The sequence below is a fragment of the Scyliorhinus torazame genome, chromosome 16, assembly GCF_047496885.1.
Source record: "Scyliorhinus torazame isolate Kashiwa2021f chromosome 16, sScyTor2.1, whole genome shotgun sequence".
Lineage (NCBI taxonomy): Eukaryota > Metazoa > Chordata > Chondrichthyes > Carcharhiniformes > Scyliorhinidae > Scyliorhinus > Scyliorhinus torazame.
The window spans coordinates 60819960-60841051 of record NC_092722.1 but is presented as its reverse complement, the minus strand read 5'-3'; the positions used below and the strand labels follow the sequence as shown (position 1 = coordinate 60841051).

The 21092-nt window shown below is 50.0% G+C and overlaps 1 protein-coding gene across 2 annotated transcripts in view; it reads right to left on the bottom strand.

The window, feature by feature from the left end:
- LOC140392846 (tyrosine-protein kinase STYK1) overlaps positions 1-19593 on the bottom strand; it is a 110452-nt gene extending 90859 nt beyond the window's left edge. Inside the window, exon 1 of one of the 2 annotated variants that reach the window (XM_072478569.1) lies at positions 19311-19593. The gene's annotated coding sequence lies outside the window, so the exon portion shown is untranslated. The remainder of the gene's footprint in view (positions 1-19310) is intronic. The other variant, XM_072478570.1, reaches the window with a different exon arrangement.
- Between the last annotated feature and the right edge of the window lie 1499 nt (positions 19594-21092).

Below are 21092 nucleotides of genomic sequence, written 5' to 3'. Positions count from 1 at the left end.
GGGGTCGGAGAATCACGCCCATTATTATTAACTGACATCTTCAGCAAGGCTCATTGTATATATCCAATTTCTTACTCAGGACATTTTTCAACTGAAGCTTGCTCAAAACTAACTGAGAAGCTAATTAAATTCAAGGACGGCACAGAGGTTAGCACTGCTGCCTTAAAGCGGCAGAGACTCCGGTTTGATTCCAACCTGTGTGGAGGTTGCACATTCTTCCCATGTCTGCGTGGGTTTCCTCTGGATGCTCCAGTTTCCTCCCACAGTCCAAAGATGTGCACGTTAGGTGGATTGGTCATGTTAGATCGCCCTTAGAATTTACAGTGCAGAAGGAGGCCATTCGGCCCATCGAGTCTGCACCGGCTCTTTGAAAGCACACCCTATCCAAGCCCACACCTCCACCCTATCCCCATAACCCAGTAACCCCACCCAACACCAAGGGAAATTTTGGACACTAAGGACAATTTAACATGACCAATCCACCTAACCTACACATCTTTGGACTGTGGGAGGGAAACCGGAGCACCCGGAGGAAACCCACGCAGATACGGGGAGAACGTGCAGACTCCGCACAGACAGTGAACCAAGACGGGAATCGAACCTGGGACCCTGGAGCGGTGAAGCAATTGTGCTAACCACCATGCTACCGTGCTGCCCTCTAGGTGAGGTTACAGGGATAGGGTAGAGGAGTGGGCCTAGGCAGCGTGCTCTTTCAGAGGGTCGGGCTGACTTGCTGGGCCGAATGGCCTCCTTCTGCACTGTAGGGATTCTCTGATTCTATGAGAATACTATGCTGCTTAGCTGCTGCCTTGGCAGAACAGTGGATGGGAAGAGCAAATCAAAAAAGAAGCATGACGCTAATTAGCACCTTTTACAAACATCTCGCAAAGTGCTTCTCAGCCAATAAAGTGCTTTGGAATTGCAGTCACTGTTGAAATGTAGAAAACACAGCAGCCAATTTGCTAACTTTAATGTGCTGTACAACAGTGAGATAAATCAGCTCAAAATTAGTTAACTCCAAAAACAGGCACAGAGTTGCATTATACAATTTAGTGTGCGCCAATTAAAAATAATGCAAGCAATGGGGAGGCAGTGGCGTAGTGGTATTATTGCTGGGCTAGTAATCCAGAGACCAGAATCATGCTATGGGGACCTGGGTTCGAATCCCGCCATGGCAGATGGTGAAAATCAAATTCAATAAAAATCTGGAATTAAAAGCCATGGTGACCATGAAACCATTGTCGATTGTTGTAAAAATCCATCTGGTTCACTAGTGTCCTTTCAGGAAAGAAATAGGCCATCCTTGCCTGGCCTACATGTGACTCCAGACCCACAGCACTGTGGTTGACTCTTAAATGCCCTCAGGGATGGGCAATAAATGCTGGCCCAGCCAACGACACTCACATGAACGAATAAAAAAATAAATAATGCAAGCATCATACAAACTTAGCACTGCCTTCTAATTTAAATGATACTGTGCAGCCCAATGCTGAACACATGGTTGAAAGGCTACCCACCCAGGGGCCTAAGCATGTACAAAAGCCAGCACCACTAAAAGCTATCCTGCAGCACTTAAAGGCAAGGTGTGATCTGCAGCAGACACCAGCAGTCAAGAGAATGTCTGACGTAAGAAATGGCAGAGAGCGTGTTCCCAGTTGTCCAGAGGCAGCATCTAAGATCTGGTGCAGGCACTGGGAAGGAAGACAGATGTCCTGTATCTAATGTTGGCCCTCCAAACAAACAACAAACATTCAGTAGGCAATGGGAGCGGATATACAGACGTTACTAGGATATGGTCACCCCAAGCAACCAGATGCAGTGCAGGAAGATGTTGAATGATCTCATAGCAGTGATCAAGGCTAGTGAATGCTTTTTCCAATGCCATATCCCAGTAACCTCAGATAGGCCTAAGACCGGATGGAAAGATGAGATAATAAACACAGCAGGATTGGCAGAGGAACGGGTGACTGTCAGGGCAGATGACAAAGAGTACAACCAATATCGTGGTGATGCCAACTAAAATGGAAGGAAGAACAAAAGAATGAAGCAACACCCAATGGTGATGCAGCCCCTGATGGCCAATGCCTCAGTTTTGACCACAGCACAAGCAGAAACCAGAGGACACAGAACATCTGAGCTCTGGGAGTGTCACTCGCACCATGGATCTGCTGCCAGCTCTGGCGAAGGGAGAGATTTCATGCTCCTACCACTGGCACTTTGTTAGTGCCCTTCATACTGTCCTTCAAACTGCTGCCCCCCCCATTCCCATCCCCCTCCCCCTCCCTTAAAGCCAACATGCTAGTCCAAACCAGACCTTCTTCATCCTGAACGGTTCAAGAACATCCTGCAAGATTATGTCGAGTGAAAGTCAGCAGCGTTTCACCAACCCCACTGTAGCAGCAGTGTGTAGGAGCACTAGGACACAAGACAGGCATTAAAGGAATGCACAAGAGGTGAACATTGACTTTTATATGGAATATCGGTTAGCATTGGTATTGTTTTGTGGTGCTTTTCATTCCAGCATTGCGGCAAAGTGGACATAATGATGATCTATAATCGAAGAATGGCTGGAGCCTTCCAGATCAGATTTCACCAGCAAGGCACACCAAAGCGATGACTTGTTCCTTAAATCTCCAAATGTCCCATCTGTTCTGTCCCCTTCATTTCAAACAGAGAGCAAACCCTCACATTTCTCCACAAACTCAAACAGGACCAGCTCAAAGTCATCAGCAACTAACCTGCATGCTGGTGGCTCCTTTATGCTTCTAAACACATGTTCGTCTGGTCAAGCTGAACAGAGAGCATTAGCTAGATGGCAAGATCAGAAAAGGCAACACTTGCAACAAATCAGCACTGCACACTGACATCGCAATTTCCCTACTCTGCACATATCTTTCACACATTGATAACTCTTATGCTAATGTCCTCACCAAGATAACATTGGGTGTGCACTGAAAATGTGCGTTTGGCGCAAGTGTCATCTTGAACTCAGATGAGAACCTATAGTGCCCCATAGACACTATGAAACCAGACAAGGGATGTTTGCGACATTGTCAATAATTATTTTGCATCAGTAGTTACACTACTGGAAGAGGGCAGCATGTCAGACAACCCAAGGGGACTAATAGAGTGTCAGGGACAGGGATTCACCAAAATCAATGCAAGCAAAATAAGAGTGCTAGAGTGACAAATCCCCAGGACCAGATGGTTTCCATCCTAAAGGTTATAAAGGAAGGAGGTAAGAACATTGCACCCCAATTATTATCTTACAAAAGGTTCTCTCGAATCAAGAACATTTCATTAAATTGGAAAATTACACAAGTCACTCTGCTATTTAAGAAATGCAAGAGAGGGAAACCAGATAAGGCCACTCTCACATCAGTCGTTGTGCATTACTGAATTAAGTAGGGGCAGGATGACTGAACACCTTAAAAATTCTGCGGATCAGAGAGCGCCAGCATGGAGTTTATAAAGTGTGAACCAGACTCCATTTTTTGAACAGGTAACTAAAGAAGTGAACAGGTTAATATCAATGATGCTGCTTATATGGACTTTCAACCATTTCAATTAACATAAGTGACCAAGTAAACAAAATTAAATGAACTGAGGGTTAAATTAAAGGTACAGTTCTTTAAACGGAAACCACCTTAAGTAAATCACAAGTGATAAACTTCACCGCCAGCCAGCAGGAGTCGAACCAGGAATCTTCTGTTCCGTGGTCAGACGCATTATTCATTGCGCCACTGGACCACATGCCAAATTTACATCTTTGATGTATTGGTTTGGCCCTGCGAGTTATTACTAGCAATACATTTTTAGTCCCATGTCAAGAAGGTGGAGACAGAATTCAATCCATGCTGCTGGCGTCGCTCCGCATCACAAACCAACCGTCCAGCCAACTGAGCTAACTGGTGTGGCACAAAAGTTCACCATTTACCATGGTGGGAATGAAACCCGAGTCACCAGAGGATTGCCACTGCTCTCTAGAATAACAGTCCAGCAACAATCATCGTCAACATTCACTCCCTCCACAAGGCAAGGAAACACACTCCTTGGGTTTGGCACCTCAGACCAATCAGCCATCCTGACAAGTTGTGGAAAGCTTCGTCCCTGGGTGAAGGCATTTGATAATGTTCCTCATTAAACTCTGCTGGCTATGGTTGAAGCCCAAGAAGGCAAATTAGGGATAAGGGACAGATACTATAATTGGCAGGGTATGACTAGTTAGTGTTCTGCAAAGATCTGTGTTGGAGCCTCAATGATTCAGCACATTTAGTAATGACTTACACAATGGGATTTTTAAAAAACACATATCTAAATTTTACAATGGCACAAAGATAGAACAGTACAAAGTCTTACAACACCAGGTTAAAGCCCAACAGGTTTGTTTCGATGTCACTAGCTTTCGGAGTGCTGCTCCTTCCTCAGGTGAATGAAGAGGCATGTTCCAGAAACACATATATAGACAAAGACCAACCGCAGCATCGTCATCAAACCAGCAGACAAAGGAGGGGCCACTGTTGTACTGAACAGAACGGACTACTGCAAAGAAGTATACCGACAACTGAACAACCAAGAACACTACAGACAGTTACCCGCAGATCCGACCAAGGAACACATCCGCCAACTTAACAGACTGATCAAGACCTTGGATCCAGATCTTCAGAGCACCCTACGTGCTCTCATCCCACGTACTCCCCGCATTGGAGATCTCTACTGCCTCCCGAAAATACATAAGGCCAACACACCAGGCCGCCCTATCGTTTCAGGCAATGGGACCCTGTGTGAGAACCTCTCTGGTTACATCGAGGGCATCTTGAAACCCATCGTACAAGGTACACCCAGCTTCTGTCGCGACACGACGGACTTCCTACAGAAACTCAGCACCCATGGACCAGTTGAACCAGGAACATTCCTAGTCACAATGGACGTCTCGGCACTCTACACCAGCATCCCCCATGACAACGGCATTGCTACAACAGCCTCAGTACTCAACACCGACAACTGCCAATCTCCAGACGCAATTCTGCAACTCACCCGCTTCATTCTGGATCACAACGTCTTCACCTTCGACAACAAGTTCTTCATCCAGACGCACGGAACAGCCATGGGGACCAAATTCGCACCCCAATACGCCAACATCTTCATGCACAAGTTTGAACAAGACCTCCTCACCGCACAGGACCTTCAACCGGCGTCATACACCAGATACATCAATGACATTTTTTTCCTTTGGACCCACGGCGAAGAATCACTGAAACGACTACACGATGACATTAATAAGTTCCATCCAACCATCAGACTCACCATGGACTACTCTCCAAAATCAGTTGCATTCTTGGACACACTCGTCTCCATCAAGGACGGTCACCTCAGCACTTCGCTTTACCGCAAACCCACGGATAACCTCACGATGCTCCACTTCCCCAGCTTCCACCCTAAACACATTAAAGAAGCCATCCCCTATGGACAAGCGCTCCGTATACACAGGATCTGCTCAGACGAGGAGGAGCGTAACAGACATCTACAGACGTTGAAAGATGCCCTCGTACGAACGGGATATTGCACTCGACTCATCGAGCGACAGCTCCAACGCACCACAGGGAAAAACCGCACCAACCTCCTCAGAAGACAAACATGGGACACAACCGACAGAATACCCTTCGTCGTCCAGTACTTCCCTGGAGCGGAGAAACTACGTCATCTTCTTCACAGCCTTCAACACGTCATTGATGACGATGAACATCTTGCCAAGGTCATCCCCACACCCCCACTACTTGCCTTCAAACAACCGCGCAACCTCAAACAAACCATTGTTTGCAGCAAACTACACAGTCTTCAGAACAGTGACCACGACACCACACAACCCTGCCATGGCAATCTCTGCAAGACGTGCCAGATCATCGACATGGATACCACTATTACACGTGAGAACACCACCCACCAGGTACGCGGTACATACTCGTGCGACTCGGCCAACGTTGTCTACCTCATACGCTGCAGGAAAGGATGCCCTGAAGCGTGGTACGTTGCCGAGACTATGCAGACGCTGCGACAACGAATGAACGGACATCGCTCAACAATCACCAGGCAGGAATGTTCCCTTCCAGTCGGGGAACACTTCAGCAGTCAAGGGCATTCAGCCTCTGATCTCCGGGTAAGCGTTCTCCAAGGCGGCCTTCAGGACGCGCGACAACGCAGAATCGCCGAGCAGAAACTTATAGCCAAGTTCCGCACACATGAGTGCGGCCTCAACCGGGACCTGGGATTCATGTCGCATTACATTCATCCCCCACACATCTGGCCTGCAAAATCCTACCAACTGTCCTGGCTTGACACAATTCACACCTCTTTAACCTGGGGTTACCCCATCTCTGGATCTGTAAAGATTTAATCACCTGCTAATGGTCCCATTCCAAGCATTGTTTGGCATCTTTGAATTTGTCTATATATGTGTTTCTGGAACATACCTCTTCATTCACCTGAGGAAGGAGCAGCGCTCCGAAAGCTAGTGACCATCGAAACAAACCTGTTGGACTTTAACCTGGTGTTGTAAGATTTCGTACTGTGCTCACCCCAGTCCAACCGGGCCGGCATCTCCACAACAAAGATAGAACACCAGGGTAAACAGTGTAGAAGGAAGCATAAAACTACAAAGATATCAATAAATTAAGTGAAGTTGAAAAACTGTGGTCAATGGACTTTGGTGTAAGCAGACGTCAAAAAGGATGGAACAGGGTACTTTCTAAATGTTGGAAAGCAAGAAACAGTGGAAATGAAGGAGGGGGACTGGAGTCCAGGTACACAGATCATCAAAATGTCATGAACAGGTACAGAAAGTATCAAAAAGGCTATTGAATTCTGGCTTTTATATCCGGAGGATTACAGAAACTAGGCTTGTGTTCCCTAGTATTTTTGAAGGTTAAAGGCCGATCTGATTGAAGTTCAAGATCTGAGAAAACAGATAGGGAGGGGAATAAGAAATCAAATAGGGCAAGAGAGAAAAACTGGTTGGGGACTTTAGGATCAGGAGGCATCAGCCTGGGCTTCCCCTCCCCCCCCCCCCCCCCCCCCCCCCCCCCCACACCATGTTTTACATCAGCGGGAGGCAGTTCACCATTGGCCACAGGCGGGATCTTCTAGTCCTGCCAAAGTTCATGGTGTTTTGTACGTCTAGCCTGTCCCGTCTCCAGGAAACCTGCTGTGGTTGTTAATTTTACATCTGAAATTGATACTATTTTTATTGTCCAAAGTTATTCAGGAATGCGGAAGACTGGGACCAACACATTTGTCAAATGCAATATCAAATCATCACAACGACCTCAACATTTTAACATTCAATACAGTTACTGCATGTAAAACAGGATGAAGGTCCACACGATGCTGCTGGATTATGTATAGCTATCCCTCGTTTAAAACGCCTCCTACGTTCTGAAAAAGCAGCGTGCTAAACAAAAGTCACTTTCCCATTAAAAAATGTGAAATAAGAGTGGGTGACATTCCTGACCTGTAGTTTTTACATTAAAAACCATTAGCTGCCTTGTACCTAGCCCAAAGTCCCCATACCAACTAACCCACTAGCTCCTACCAGCCCACCAGCTTGTCACTTCTCATTTGCCGCATCTTCAACCCGTCGCTTCCCTCCCCAGTCCTCCACTCACTGACCCTCCTGCTAACCTCTTCCCTCCCCAACCCAGCTGCTCACTGCCTCTTGCACTCGCTGACCTTTATTCTCATGAATGCTCACTGTCTCACAGTGTGACGCTCAGGAGAGGGGTGGCAAGGAAGAGGAAATGGGCAAGGGGGAGGAAATGAGGAGAGAGGGGGGGGCGGGGGCGGGGCAACAAAGCTGTAGTTTGTTTTCAAAAAGGCTGAGCACAGTCAATGAAAATGTGCGATGCCTGTCCTGCGATCCGGAGCAAAGGACTACGAAGGAGGGAATGCATAGGTTCGGCAAAGCATTTCAAAAAGAGTGGAATTCTGTAATCAAAAAGGTAGAATTCCAGAAATAAAAAGGTGGAAATATGAAACTATCCCATGACCAATGGATTTTTGCTGCACATCCGTCATCTGACGGTAGATGGGATTAGGGTTAACCTGTCCGAAAACCAGTTTTCAAAGCAAAGAACATGGAGATGGTTTGTCCAACTCACAACAGAACTTTCATGGGGAGATGGGGAAAAGCATTAGTGAAAATTGGTCTCCGTGCCGAAGGTGGGGCCGCTATAGCAGTTTTGCTGACAAATCAAAAGTCAAAATAATAATAATAATAATCTTTATTATTGTCACAAGCAGGCACATTGTCACATTAACACTGCAATGAAGTTACTGTGAAAAGCCCCTAGTTGCCATATTCCGGCACCTGTTCGGGTACACAGAGGGAGAATTCAGAAATGTCCAAATTACCTAACAGCATGTCTTTCGGGACTTATGGGAGGAAACCGGAGCACCCGGAGGAAACCCACGCAGACCACAGGGAGAACGTGCAGACTCACACAGTGACCCAAACAGGAATCGAACCTGGGATCCTGCCGCTGTGAAGCAACAGTGCTAACCACTGTGCTATCGTGCCGCCCACTTGAGGGCAGTCCCAATTGCATCTCAATGAAGCTAGGGCAATCTTAAGAGGTATTCAAAATGACAATTACGCTGGCTCACAATACATCCCACACAATAGGTGTGGGAAGATAAATGCATCCATAGGACACCAGGAGGGGCTAAATTAGTTTGTCCTGAAAACAGGCACAGGGATGCAATGTGTGGATAACCTGCCCCCACAGTCGGTGTACTGAATGATGGGAAAATCTGCACAACAATTCCTCTTCCATACATCCCACAATCACTTCTGACTTACAAGCTGCAGATGATGTCTGCTCACCTCACCTCTTCTCCCTCACCTCCCCTCATCAATCCCGTACCTGTTTTCTTTCCGAAATCCAAGAACTGCCAACCTGTCTAGGGAGTGCAGAAGGAAGATGACCCTGAAGGTGGAATAAGCACTTTCATAGTCACAGCCGCCAGCTTGGTATGGACATTGCAGATAACTAGAAGGGATATAATAGTGGTGGAATCTGCACAGATGCTGGGAATATGAAAGAAGATAGCACAGGTTCCACCTCACTGGAGGCTGAGGTCACACACTAGTGGACTCAGATGACGACTTTGATGGACAGTGCTGCAGGATAAGGCTGACGGTGTATACATGATCATATGCTTTGTGCACCAGAAAACCTGCCAGAAAGCCAGTGTTCAACGCAAAGAGCATGGAGATGGTTCGCCCACCTTGCGCCAGGGCTTTAAGGCAGAGATTGGAGCCCATCCTTTCCAACACCAGATGTCTCAGCGTCAATGTTTCAGTGCCGCAGCTCCTATACCCATCTCCTCCGCAAACGTGCGGACCCACAAGGCGGACCCGTTGGTCGTAAGGGTACAACTGACTTCCGGTTGTGGCTATGCAGAGCTGAGTCGCACGTTCGGCAGCTCCCGCTAGAAACGGACGTTTTGGCTCTTTTTAGAGCCCGTAACATAGAACATAACAGCGCAGTACAGGCCCTTCGGCCCCTCGATGTTGCCAACCTGTGAAACCAATCTAAAGCCCATCTACACTATTCCCTTATCGTCCATATGTCTATCCAATGACCATTGAATACCCTTAGTGTTGGCGAGCCAACTACTGTTGCAGGCAGGGCATTCCACACCCTTACTACTCTCCGAGTAAAGAACCTACCTCTGACATCTGTCTTATATCTATCTCCCCTCAGTTTAAAGCTATGTCCCCTCGTGCTAGACATCACCATCCGTTGGAAAAAGGCTCTCACTGTCCACCCTATTCAATCCTCTGATCATCTTGTACGCCTCAATTAAGTCACCTCTTAACCTTCTTCTCTCTAACGAAAACAGCTCAAGTCCCTCAGCCTTTCCTCAGAAGATCTTCCCTCCATACCAGGCAACATTCTGGTAAATCTCCTCTGCACCCTTTCCAATGCTTCCACATCCTTCCTATAATGCGGCGACCAGAATTGCACGCAATACTCCAAATGCGGCCGCACCAGAGTTTTGTACAGCTGCAACATGACCTCATGGCTCCGAAACTCAATCCCTCTACCAATAAAAGCTAACACACCGTACGCCTTCTTAACAACCCTCTCAACCCAAGTGGCAACTTTCAGGGATCTATGTACATGGACACAGATCTCTCTGCTCATCCACACTGCCAAGAATCTTACCATTAGCCCAGTACTCGGTCTTCCTGTTATTCCTTCCAAAATGAATCACCTCACACTTTTCTGCATTAAACTCCATTTGCCACCTCTCAGCCCAGAGCTGCAGCTTATCTATGTCCCTCTGTAACTTGTAACATCCTTCCGCACTGTCCACAACTCCACCGACTTTAGTGTCATCTGCAAAATTACTCACCCATCCTTCTACGCCCTCCTCCAGGTCATTTATAAAAATGACAAACAGCAGTGGCCCCAAAACAGATCCTTGTGGTACACCACTAGTAACTGGACTCCAGTCTGAACACTTCCCATCAACACCACCCTTTGTCTTCTTCAGCTAACCAATTTCTGATCCAAACTGCTAAATCACTCTGAATCCCATGCCTCCGTATTTTCTGCAGTAGCCTACGGTGGGGAACCTTATCAAACGCTTTACTGAAATCCATATACACCACATCAACTGCTTTACCCTCATCCACCTGTTTGGGTCACCTTCTCAAAGAACTCAATAAGGTTTGTGAGGCACGACCTACCCTTCACGAAACCGTGTTGACTATGTCTAATCAAACTATTCGCTTGCTCAACGTTTCCCGGTGTGGGAGGGAGATACCAACATTCTCCCAATAGTGTATGGCTTGGACCAGGAGTGGGGCGACCAAAAAAGTGGCAGTGAAGCAAAAGAAGGTGCGAGGGAGCAGGACCAAGATGGCAGCGGGTGGAGACCAGGCAGCATGCATGCAGTGGGCGCAGGAGCAGCAGGAGTTTCTTCAGCGCTGCTTTAGGGAGCTGAAAAGCGGATCTGCTGGAGCCGACGAAGGCGTCAATCGATAAGTTGCTGGAGACCCAGACGGCCCAAGGGGCGGCGATCCGAGAGGTCCGGAAAAAGGTCTCTGAGAACGAAGATGAGATCCTAGCCTAGCGGGTGAAGGTGGAGGCACACGAGGCAATCCATAAAAAATGGCAGGGGAGGTTCGAGGAGATGGAGAAACCGGTCGAGGCGGAAGAATCTGCGGATCCTGGGCCTCCCGGAGGGAATGGAGGGGTCGGACGTGGGGGCCTACGTGGTCACCATGCTGAATTCGCTGATGGGAGCGGGGTCCTTCCAGGGCCTCTGGAGCTGGAGGGGGCCCACCAAGTGCTGGCGAGGCGGCCCAAGCCCAACGAGCCGCCGCAGGCGGTGCTGGTGCGGTTCCACCGTTTGCTGATCGGGAGTGCGTGCTAAGGTGGGCCAAGAAGGAGCAGAGCAGCAGATGGGGGAACGCGGCAGTCCGAATCTACCAAGATCGGAGCGCGGAGGTGGCAAAGAAGAGGGCCAGGTACATTCGGGCGAAGGCGGTGCTGCACAGGTGGGGGGTGAAGTTAGGCATTGTGCAGCCGGCGCGTCTGTGGGTCACCTCCAAGAACCGGCACCATTATTTTGAGTCGCCGGAGGAGGCGTGGGCCTTTGTCCAGGCCGAAAAATTGGACTCGGACTGAGGGTCAGGGACGGGGGGCCGCAGTGAAGGGATGGTTGGGGAATTGTGGTGTTGTATTTTGAGGGTGGGGGTTCTTTGTTCATTGTTGGTTCTTTGTTTTTCGGGGGTTGGTTGGGCACTGTTTCGGTTGGGTCCACCGGGTGGGCTCGTGGAGGGGGGCAGGTAAACGGCTTGGGGGTGTCGATGGCCGGCAAGGGGGGGGGGGTTGAGGCCTGAGTTGGGGGCAAGGGGACCGGGCCTGAAAAGGGAGCTGCGCCAGAGGAGACATGGCTGGGCGAGTGGAAAACGCGGGCTTTTTCCGCTCTCGGAGTGGAATGGGGAGGGGGAGAGCCTGGGGGTGGGCAATGGGGGGGTGGGGGGGGGGGAAAGTTCCACACTGGGGAGGGGTCGAGGGAGCGGCGGGTGTGGCCGGGGGTCAGCAAGAGTCGGCTGACTTACGGGAGTGCAATGGGGGGAGCAATGCAGCTTGGGGGGGGGGGGGGGGGGGGGGAAGAGAACCGGTTGAGTCGGTAGAGGAGGTCGGGGCGGGGGTCTGCCGCTGTGGTGAACGGCCGTGCGGGGGGGGGGGGGGGGGGGGGGGGGGGGGGGCATGGGCACGTGGCTGGCCTAGGAGGGGATATGGCTAGTCGGCGGGGGAGCGGGTAGCCCCCTGATCCGGCTGATAATCTGAACATAAGGGGACTGAATGGGCTGGTCAAGCGGGCCCGGGTGTTCGCGCACCTGAAGGGTGCTGAATGCGGATGTGGGCCATGCTTCAGGAGATGCACCCGAGGGTGGTGGATCAGGTAGGTTGAGAAAGGGGTGGGTAGGCCAGGTGTTTCATTCAGGGTTGGATGCAAAAAACCAAGGGGGTGGCGATCTTGGTGGGGAAGAGAGTGTTGTTTGAGGCGTCGAGCATTGCGGCAGACAATGCGGTAGGTATGTGATGGTAAGTGGCAAGCTGCAGGGGGAGCGGGTGGTGTTGGTCAATGTATATGCCCCGAATTGGGACGATGCGGGCTTCATGCGGCCTATGCTGGGCCGGATTCCGGACCTGGAGACAGGGGGCCTGATAATCGGGGGGGGGGGGGGGGGGGGGATTACAATACGGTGCTGGATCCAGCAATAGATCGCTCCAGGTCTAGGACGGGCAGGAGGCCGGCGGCGGCCAAGGTGCTGAGGAGGTTCATGGACCAGGTGGGAGGGGTGGACCCATGGAGGTTTGCCAGGCCAGGGGCCAGGGAATTTTCATTCTTCTCCCATGTCCACAAGGCCTATTCCCGGAGTGACTTCTTTGTTATGAGTAGGGCGCTGATTCCGAGTTTGGAAGATACTGAGTACTCGGCGATAGCCATTTCCGATCACCTCGAGCTGGGGGAGGAGAGGGACCAGCGCCCACTGTGGCGCTTAGAGGTGGGGTTGCTGGCGGATGAGGAGGTGAGTGGGCGGGTCTGAGGGTGCATAGAGAGGTACCTGGAGGCTAATGACAATGGAGAGGTCCAAGTGGGGGTGGTCTGGGAGGCGCTGAAGGCGGTGGTCAGGGGAGAGCTGATCTCCATTAGGACCCATAAGGAGAGGGAGAAGAGAGGGAGAGGCTGGTGGGGGAGATTGTGAGGGTGGACATGAGGTACGCGGAGGTCCCGGAGGATGGATTGCTTAGGGAGCGACGCAGCCTCCAGGTCGAATTCGTTCTGTTGACCACCAGGAAGGCGGAGGCGCAGTGGAGGAAGGCGCAGGGGGCGGTATACGAATATGGAGAAAAGGCGAGCCGGATGCTGGTGCACCAGCTTCGGAAGCGAGAGGCAGCTCGGGAGATTGTGGGAGTTAAGGATGGGGGAGGGAGCATGGTGTGAAGTGGGGTGGGTATCAATGGGTTCTTCAGGGACTTCTACGAGGAACTGTACCGGTCCAAGCCCCCACTGGAGGAGGGAGGGATTGGTCGCTTTCTGAGATTCCCAAGGCTGGAGGAGGGGGTGTTGGTTGGGTTGGAGGAGTTGGTCAAAGGGATAGGAAGCATGCAGGCGGGGTAGGCACTGGGGCCAGATGGGTTCCCGGTCGAATTTTATAAGAAGTATGCAGACCTGCTGTTGGTAAGGACCTTTAACGAGGCAAGGGAAGGAGGGGCTTTGTCCCCGATGTCACGGGCGCTGATCTCCTTGATCCTGAAGCGGGACAAGGATCCCCTACAATGTGGGTCATACAGGCCGATCTCATTCCTAAATGTAGATGCAAAGTTGTTGGCGAAGGTTTTAGCCACGAGGATAGAGGACTGTGTGCCGCAGGTCATTCACCAGGATCAGTGAAAGGGAGACAGCTGAATACGAATGTACGGAGGCTCTTGAATGTTATAATGATGCCGGCGGTGGAAGGGGAGGCAGAGATAGTGGCGGCGATGGATGCAGAGAAGACCTTTGATAGGGTAGAGTGAGAGTACCTGTGGGAGGTGCTGAAAAGGTTCGGGTTTGGGGAGGGGTTTGTCAGGTGGGTTAAGTTACTGTATGAGGCCCGGTGGCGAGTGTGCGCACGAACAGAAGGTGGTCAGAGTATTTTCGGTTACACCGGGGGACGAGGCAGGGGTGTCCCCTCTACCCCCTGCTCTTTGCACTGGCGATTGCGCCCCTGGCCATGGCATTGAGGGAGTCGAGGAATTGGAGGGAGTTGGTGCGGGGTGGGGAGGAACATCGGGTGTCGCTCTATGCGGACAATTTGCTGTTATATGTGGCGGACCCGGTGGGGGGAATGCAGTAGGTGATGAGGATTCTCAGGGAGTTTAGGGATTTCTCCGGGTATGAGCTCAATATGGGGCAGAGGGAGTTCGTTGTTCACCCAGGGGACCAGGAGAGGGGGATTGGTGAGCTCCCACTAAAAAGGGCGGAGAGGAGTTTCAGATACCTGGGGCTCCAGGTGGCTAGGAGTTGGTGGACCCTGCATCAGTTTAACTTCACGAGACTGGTGGAGCAAATGGAGGAGGAGTTTAGGAGGTGGGACGTGCTGCCACTCTCCCTGGCGGGTAGGGTGCAGTCAGTTAAAATGACGGTGCTCACGAGATTTTTGTTCCTGTTCCAGTGCCTCCCCATCCTGATCCCTAGGGCTTTCTTCAGGCGGGTTAATAGGAGCATTATGGGGTTTGTGTGGGCGCAGAAGACCCCGAGGGTGAGAAGGGTGTTCCTGGAGCGGTGCAGGGATAGGGGGGGTTGGCGCTGCCTAACCTCTGTGGGTATTATTGGGCCGCCAACGTGGCGATGGTGCACAAGTGGGTGATGGAGGGGGAGGGGGCGGCATGGAAAAGGCTGGAGATGGCGTCCTGTGTGGGCACGAGCCTGGAGGCGCTGGTGACGGCACCGCTGCCGCTTCCTCCACGAGGTATACCACGAGCCCTGTGGAAGCAGCTACCCTCAAAATTTGGGGGCAATGGAGACGTCACAGGGGGGGGCGAGGGGGGGCCTCGGTGTGGTCCCCGATTCGGGGGAAACCACCGATTTGTCCCGGGGAGGATGGACAGAGGGTTCCTGAGCTGGCACAGAGCAGGTATTAGAAGGATGGGGGACCTGTTTGTGGACGGGAAGTTCGCGAGCCAGGGTAAGCTGGGGGGCCCCCTGGGGAACACCTTCAGATATATTCAGGTGAGGGCGTTTGTTCGGCGGCAGGTGGTGGAGTTCCACTGTTGCCGCCACGTGGGGTCCAGGACAGGGTGCTGTCGGGGGTGTGGGTTGGAGAGGGGGAGGATCTCTGCAACGTATCAGGTGATGCAGGAGGAGGAGGAGGCCTTGGTGGAGGAGCTAAAGGGTAAGTGGGAGTAGGAGTTGGGTGAGGAGATTGACGAGGGGACGTGAATCGTACTGGTTCGTTTTTCTTGAGTGGGTGTGTATGTTTGCTTTTGTGCTGATGATGGCCGTTAATTTATTATTTATGTATATGGGGGGGGGGGGGGGGGGGTTGTTCTTTTCTGTCTGTATTTTGTTGTTGATATTTTGTGAAAATTTGAATAAAATGTTTTTTTTTTTAAAAAGGGTACAACCACTGCACGCGAACCCGCAGTACGCCCCCCCGATGTGCACCAGGACACAGTCTCCCTCCGGGACCTGGCACCAGCTGGATCCCCACCCACGGCCCACCCCCCCTCCCATTGCCCCGGCGCCACTCACCCTCCCCCGCGCACCTCACCACAGCCCCCGCCCCAGGACGATCCATCTTCCACTGGTTCCACCCGGGGATGAAGACGAGGACAGCATGCGTCCGGAGACACAGGCGACCAAGTCGGCGCCCGCATCACCACCGGGACCGAGGCGATCACAGCGGAGGATCAAGGCACCCGACCGACTAAACTTGTAAACTTTGCCTGAACTGTAAATTTTTCCACCAAACTCTAAAATTTTCCACCACCCCCGCTGGACTCTTTTTTAACAGGGGGTGAATGTGGTAGTCACCACTGATTGTATAGTAGTTGTAATAACAGTATAGTAGATGTAATACGGTAAGGCTCCTGTACTAGAGGTACGGGGGTAAATCCCTGCCTGCTGGCTCCACCCAGTAGGCGGAGTATAAATGTGTGTGCTCACCAGAGCTACTCCCATTCTGGTAGCAGCTGAGGAGGCCACACATCTCTGCTTAATAAAGCCTCGATTATTCTCTACTCTCGTCTCGTAGTAATTGATAGTGCAGAAGTTAAGAGAGAGCACCAGCTGGGGCATAGAGATCCAAAATGGCAATGTTGACATCCAACCAGTATTGCACACTAACTAACTTCAGGATTTGCCTGTTCTGCATGCTGCTGGCAAACAGGAGGTTGTACAAGCTCAACCCCACTTACCAATCTGTCATTTGGCACACTCCTTGTGGAAATGTGCCCTGAACACCATTTGGTATACTCAGGGATCATGGTGCTCAATAAAATGTGCGCTACTGAGTCCAGGTTCACCCAATAGTGCCTTCCAATGCCACAGGTACTGTCTATACACTTCATCATTCTGTCATTGGAATTGTGGAAATCAGGTAACAAAACACGCAACAGTCTTTTTCCAACTCCCCAAAGCCTGTCCACCATCTACAAGTCAGCCATATGGTGCAATACTCTCTGCTGGCATCTGGTGGAATTCAAATTCAATTAATAACATTTGGAATTAGAAGCCAGCGTAATAGTGACCATGCAATTGCCATAAAAACCCATCTGGTTCACGAATGTCCTTTAGGGAAGGACATCTGTCGTCCTTACCGAGTCTGGCCTACACGTGACTCCAGACCCATTGCAATGTGGTTGACTCTAAGTGCCCTCTGAAATGGCCAAGCAAGCAACTCAGGGCAATTAGAGATGGGTGATAAACACTGGCCTCACCAGCGAGGCCCACATCTCATGAAAGAATGCATTTCTTAAGCGAATAGGGAGAGAGAGAATTTACTTTGATTGGTGGAATATGACAAGTGGTGCTTCCCAGGGTTCTGTACTGGGGCCACAGCTTGTCACAATATAGTCATGCCTTGGATGAAAGATTAGATAATAATTCATATCCATATTTGTAGTTGCCACTAATTTAGGATATATGTGAATGGAAAATATTAAAATATTACAGAAATAAATAAAAAGGCTAATAGAATTCTGGGCAGCACGATGGCACGGTGGTTAGCACTGCTGCCTCACGGCTCCAGGGACCAGGGTTCAATTCCAGCCTCGGGTGACTGACTGCGTGGAGTTTGCACTTTCTCCAACTGTCTGTGTGGGTTTCCTCCGGGTGCTCCTGTGTCCTCTCACAGTCCAAAGATGTGCAGATTAGGTGGATTGGCCATCCTAAATTGCTTCTTCATGTCCAGGGATGTACAGGTTAGGTTATGGAGAGGGCGGGGGGGCAGGGGTTCGGCCTCAGTAGGGTGCGCTTCCAGAGGGGGAGTGCAGACTCGATGGCCGAATGGCCACTTTCGACACTGTAGGAATGCTGGCCTTTATCTCAAAGTGTCTGCAATTTTAAAATGCTTCAGTTGTACCGAGTATTGGTTAGATGTTCAGTTTTTGACACTGGACATCAGGAAGGATAAACTGGTTTGGAGGATATTCACCAGAAGGATAGAAGGGCTTAAAGAATTACGGTCTTTAAAATGACAAGGGGATGAATCGAGAGAAACTACCTTCCAGAAAGGGGCATAATCTTAAAATTACAGCCAGGCCGTTTAGGAGTGAAATCGACATTTTCCTCAAGGGTTAATGGAAATCTGCAACTAATCTTCCCAAAATGAATTGTGGGACAGTTAGAGCTTTCAGGTCAGCGATAGACGGAATTTTGTTAGGAAAAGGTGTCAAGGCACATGGAGCAAAGGCAGACAAATGGAGTTCATGTGCAGATCAACCATAATGTAATTAAATGGCAGTACAAGTTAGAGGGGCACAATGGCCTCCTTCTGCTGCTATAATTAATGCAGCTTAATCAATCCTAACTTTCTCCAGCTCAAATCTTAAATAAGATTTATCAGCCACTGTGGTCAGGGGATGCAAGTTGCAGCAACCACTGCACCAATTAAAGCTAAAACCCCCAACTTTAATCCGTAACCTGCCAAGCCCGCGTGACTCGGCACCAACCCCATCAACTGCTCCCAGAGTAGTCTCTGCAATGTTGGGGGGTCCACCCACAGTTTATGCCTCCGGTTATTTGTCTTTCTCACCCGCTGGTACTTAAAACTTCCCTCAGACACCTTGCTCCTCATGTTGAAAAACATAGGATGGGGATAGAAGAATCATTAAGCTTTATTCATGGATGCGAACTGCCTAGAAATTAACATATTAATTACACACAATTCAGACTAGCCAATTGGACTGCAAAAAGAAGTCGTCAATAGCAGCCTTGGTGAACCCCAATGGTCCTACTGGAAAACCACCCTTGCCCATTCCTTGGCAGTCAGATAGATCGATGCCAAAATGCCCACAGTTGATGACATGTAAAAAGAAACCTTCATTCTGTTCTGACAGACTCTGCTTTCACATAACACATGTCACAGGCAAAGTGGAATCTAAAACAAAGAAAGTGTTGGAAATATTCAGCATGTTGGAGAGCATCCATGGAGAGAGCCCAATTGTTGACTTATGAGTGCAAAGGGAGCTATTTACCCTGTACCTAACTTGTGCGCTGCCTGTATAAAAGGGAACTTTTAGGGATCTAACCTGTACTCTACCTGTCCTGGAAGTTCTCAACTCTAGTTTTATTCCCCTCTCTCATTCACTCCACAATGTAGCCCAGTTGAGTTTGTCCATGTTTATTATGATGGGTCAGACTTCACTGGCGTCTATTGCAAGCAATTGGTGACCCTGGAATAGGGAGATCAGGAAACCCACCCGCCCAGCAGAAGCTTGTCAATGTTATAACGCAGACAGAGGACAGCACCAACCTCAGCTTTGGCAATCTCCCACACCTCAGGCATGGGCACCCCTCAATCAGCACTGGCGTAAAATCGGTACAAAAACTGGGCAGCGGCTGCTCCCAGATTTAACTCCAAGACCCTCTCCCGCCAGTTTACATTTATGGGGTTCAACCTTTCTCAATTGTCCAAATTGTCTCCGTTTTCCCCCCAACAGGAGGGAGGGATTTCTCAATGAACAAATACACGTGCCAAACTTCACATTTGCTTATTTTTTAAAAAATGAAATGAAAAGTACCATGTACCACAGCAGCCGGTCACGGAGGGGGGTGAGTGAAGCTCTCGTACACTGTCACAGATTTCCCAACTCAAGTCTGCAGCATGAAGGATTTCCACCCGAGGTTAACCACATTCGCTGCTTTAATGTTCACGGCGCAATCTGCAGGTGGACAGGCGCATCCCTGATAACTGATATCTTCTCCTTGCTTCACTGATCCTTTCCTTTATCTGGGTGTAGTAAACACTGTTGGGAAGGTTAATTGCTTTAGTGAGCAGGGTAGCAGCCAAAGGTGAATCTAATAATGGGAGGGTGCAGTTCCTAATATAAATCAGCTCACCTTCTGGAGGATGTGACGCACTGTGCAAGGGTGTGGCTCTGGGGAGGTACAATTGCCCAGATATCTCAGCCTTGTGGCAGCATCAAACAAACCCCCAAACTAAAGGAGGGGGACCTTTGAATCCATGTTGCAATTTCCAGGCGACTGCAGTTTGGGATGATTTTGTTGATTGGCGTCAGACACAATTGTTTTAATTGGCAGCAAGGATGCTACAGGCACCAAGAAATCAAGTGTTTTCTCAAGCGGAGGCAGAACCATTAATAATGCTGCCTTACAATCAAGCACAACGAAGCCCAAAACAAAAGGGTAGCACGGTGGTTAGCACTATTGCTCCACAGCACCAGGGATCCTGGGTCCAGTTGGGTCACTGTCTGTACGGAGTCTGCATGTTCTCCCCGTGTCTGTGCGGATTTCCTCCGGGTGCTCCGGTTTCCTCCCACAGTCCCTAAAAACGTTCTTGTTAAGTGAATTGGACAGTCTGAATTCTCCCTCAGTGTACCCGAACAGGCGCCAGAGTGTAGCGACTGGGGATTTTCACAGTAACTTAATTGCAGTGTTAATGTAAGCCTACTTGTGACACTAATAGGGCAGCACGGTAGCACAAGTGGATAGCACTGTGGCTTCACAGCGCCAGGGTCACAGGTTCGATTCCCCGCTGGGTCATTGTGCGGAGTCTGCACGTTCTCCCCGTGTGTGCATGGGTTTCCTCCGGGTGCTCCGGTTTCCTCCCACAGTCCAAAGACGTGCAGGTTAGGTGGACTGGCCGTGATAAATTGCCCTTAGTGACCAAAAAGGTTAGGAGGGATTATTGGGTTACGGGGATAGGGTGGAAGTGAGGGTTTAAGTGGGTCGGTGCAGACTTGATGGGCCAAATGGCCTCCTTCTGCACTGTATGTTATATGTAATAAAGATTATTTAAACCCAGTTCCATTCTCATGGTCAATGATGCGGAGCAACATCTTGTGCGCCCACCAGTCAGGGGAGGCCTGGAGCTATTTGCTGATCACCATGGTCTCCCGGACATGCACATGCAAGACTGTGGGACCGCAGGTCACATGAAGCGGAGTTAGTCCTGGCCAATATTTATCCCTCTTACAATATCACTTACCAAATTCCTGTTTGTGGGAAGTATCCAGGACACCTTGTTACATGTTGTTAAATCCGCCTTCAGTAAATGTTGCGAGAGTTAGCCAACACCAGCTGTCCTGAAAGTCGCTTGAAGATGATTTTGTGGTCAAATTCAGCCAGGTGTTGTAATAGTTGCAATTTAAATGCAGCTTAGGATAAATGATTTTGCTGAATGAGGCACCCCACAGTGCTAAGATTGTCCCACTACCTGTCCTCATTGAGTGTGAAAACTCAATGGTCTTGCACATAGAGCTGTGACTATGGTTCCATAGAAGTACCTTTAAATAGGGCCAGCACGGTAGCACAGTGGGTATCACTGTTGCTTCACAGCGCCA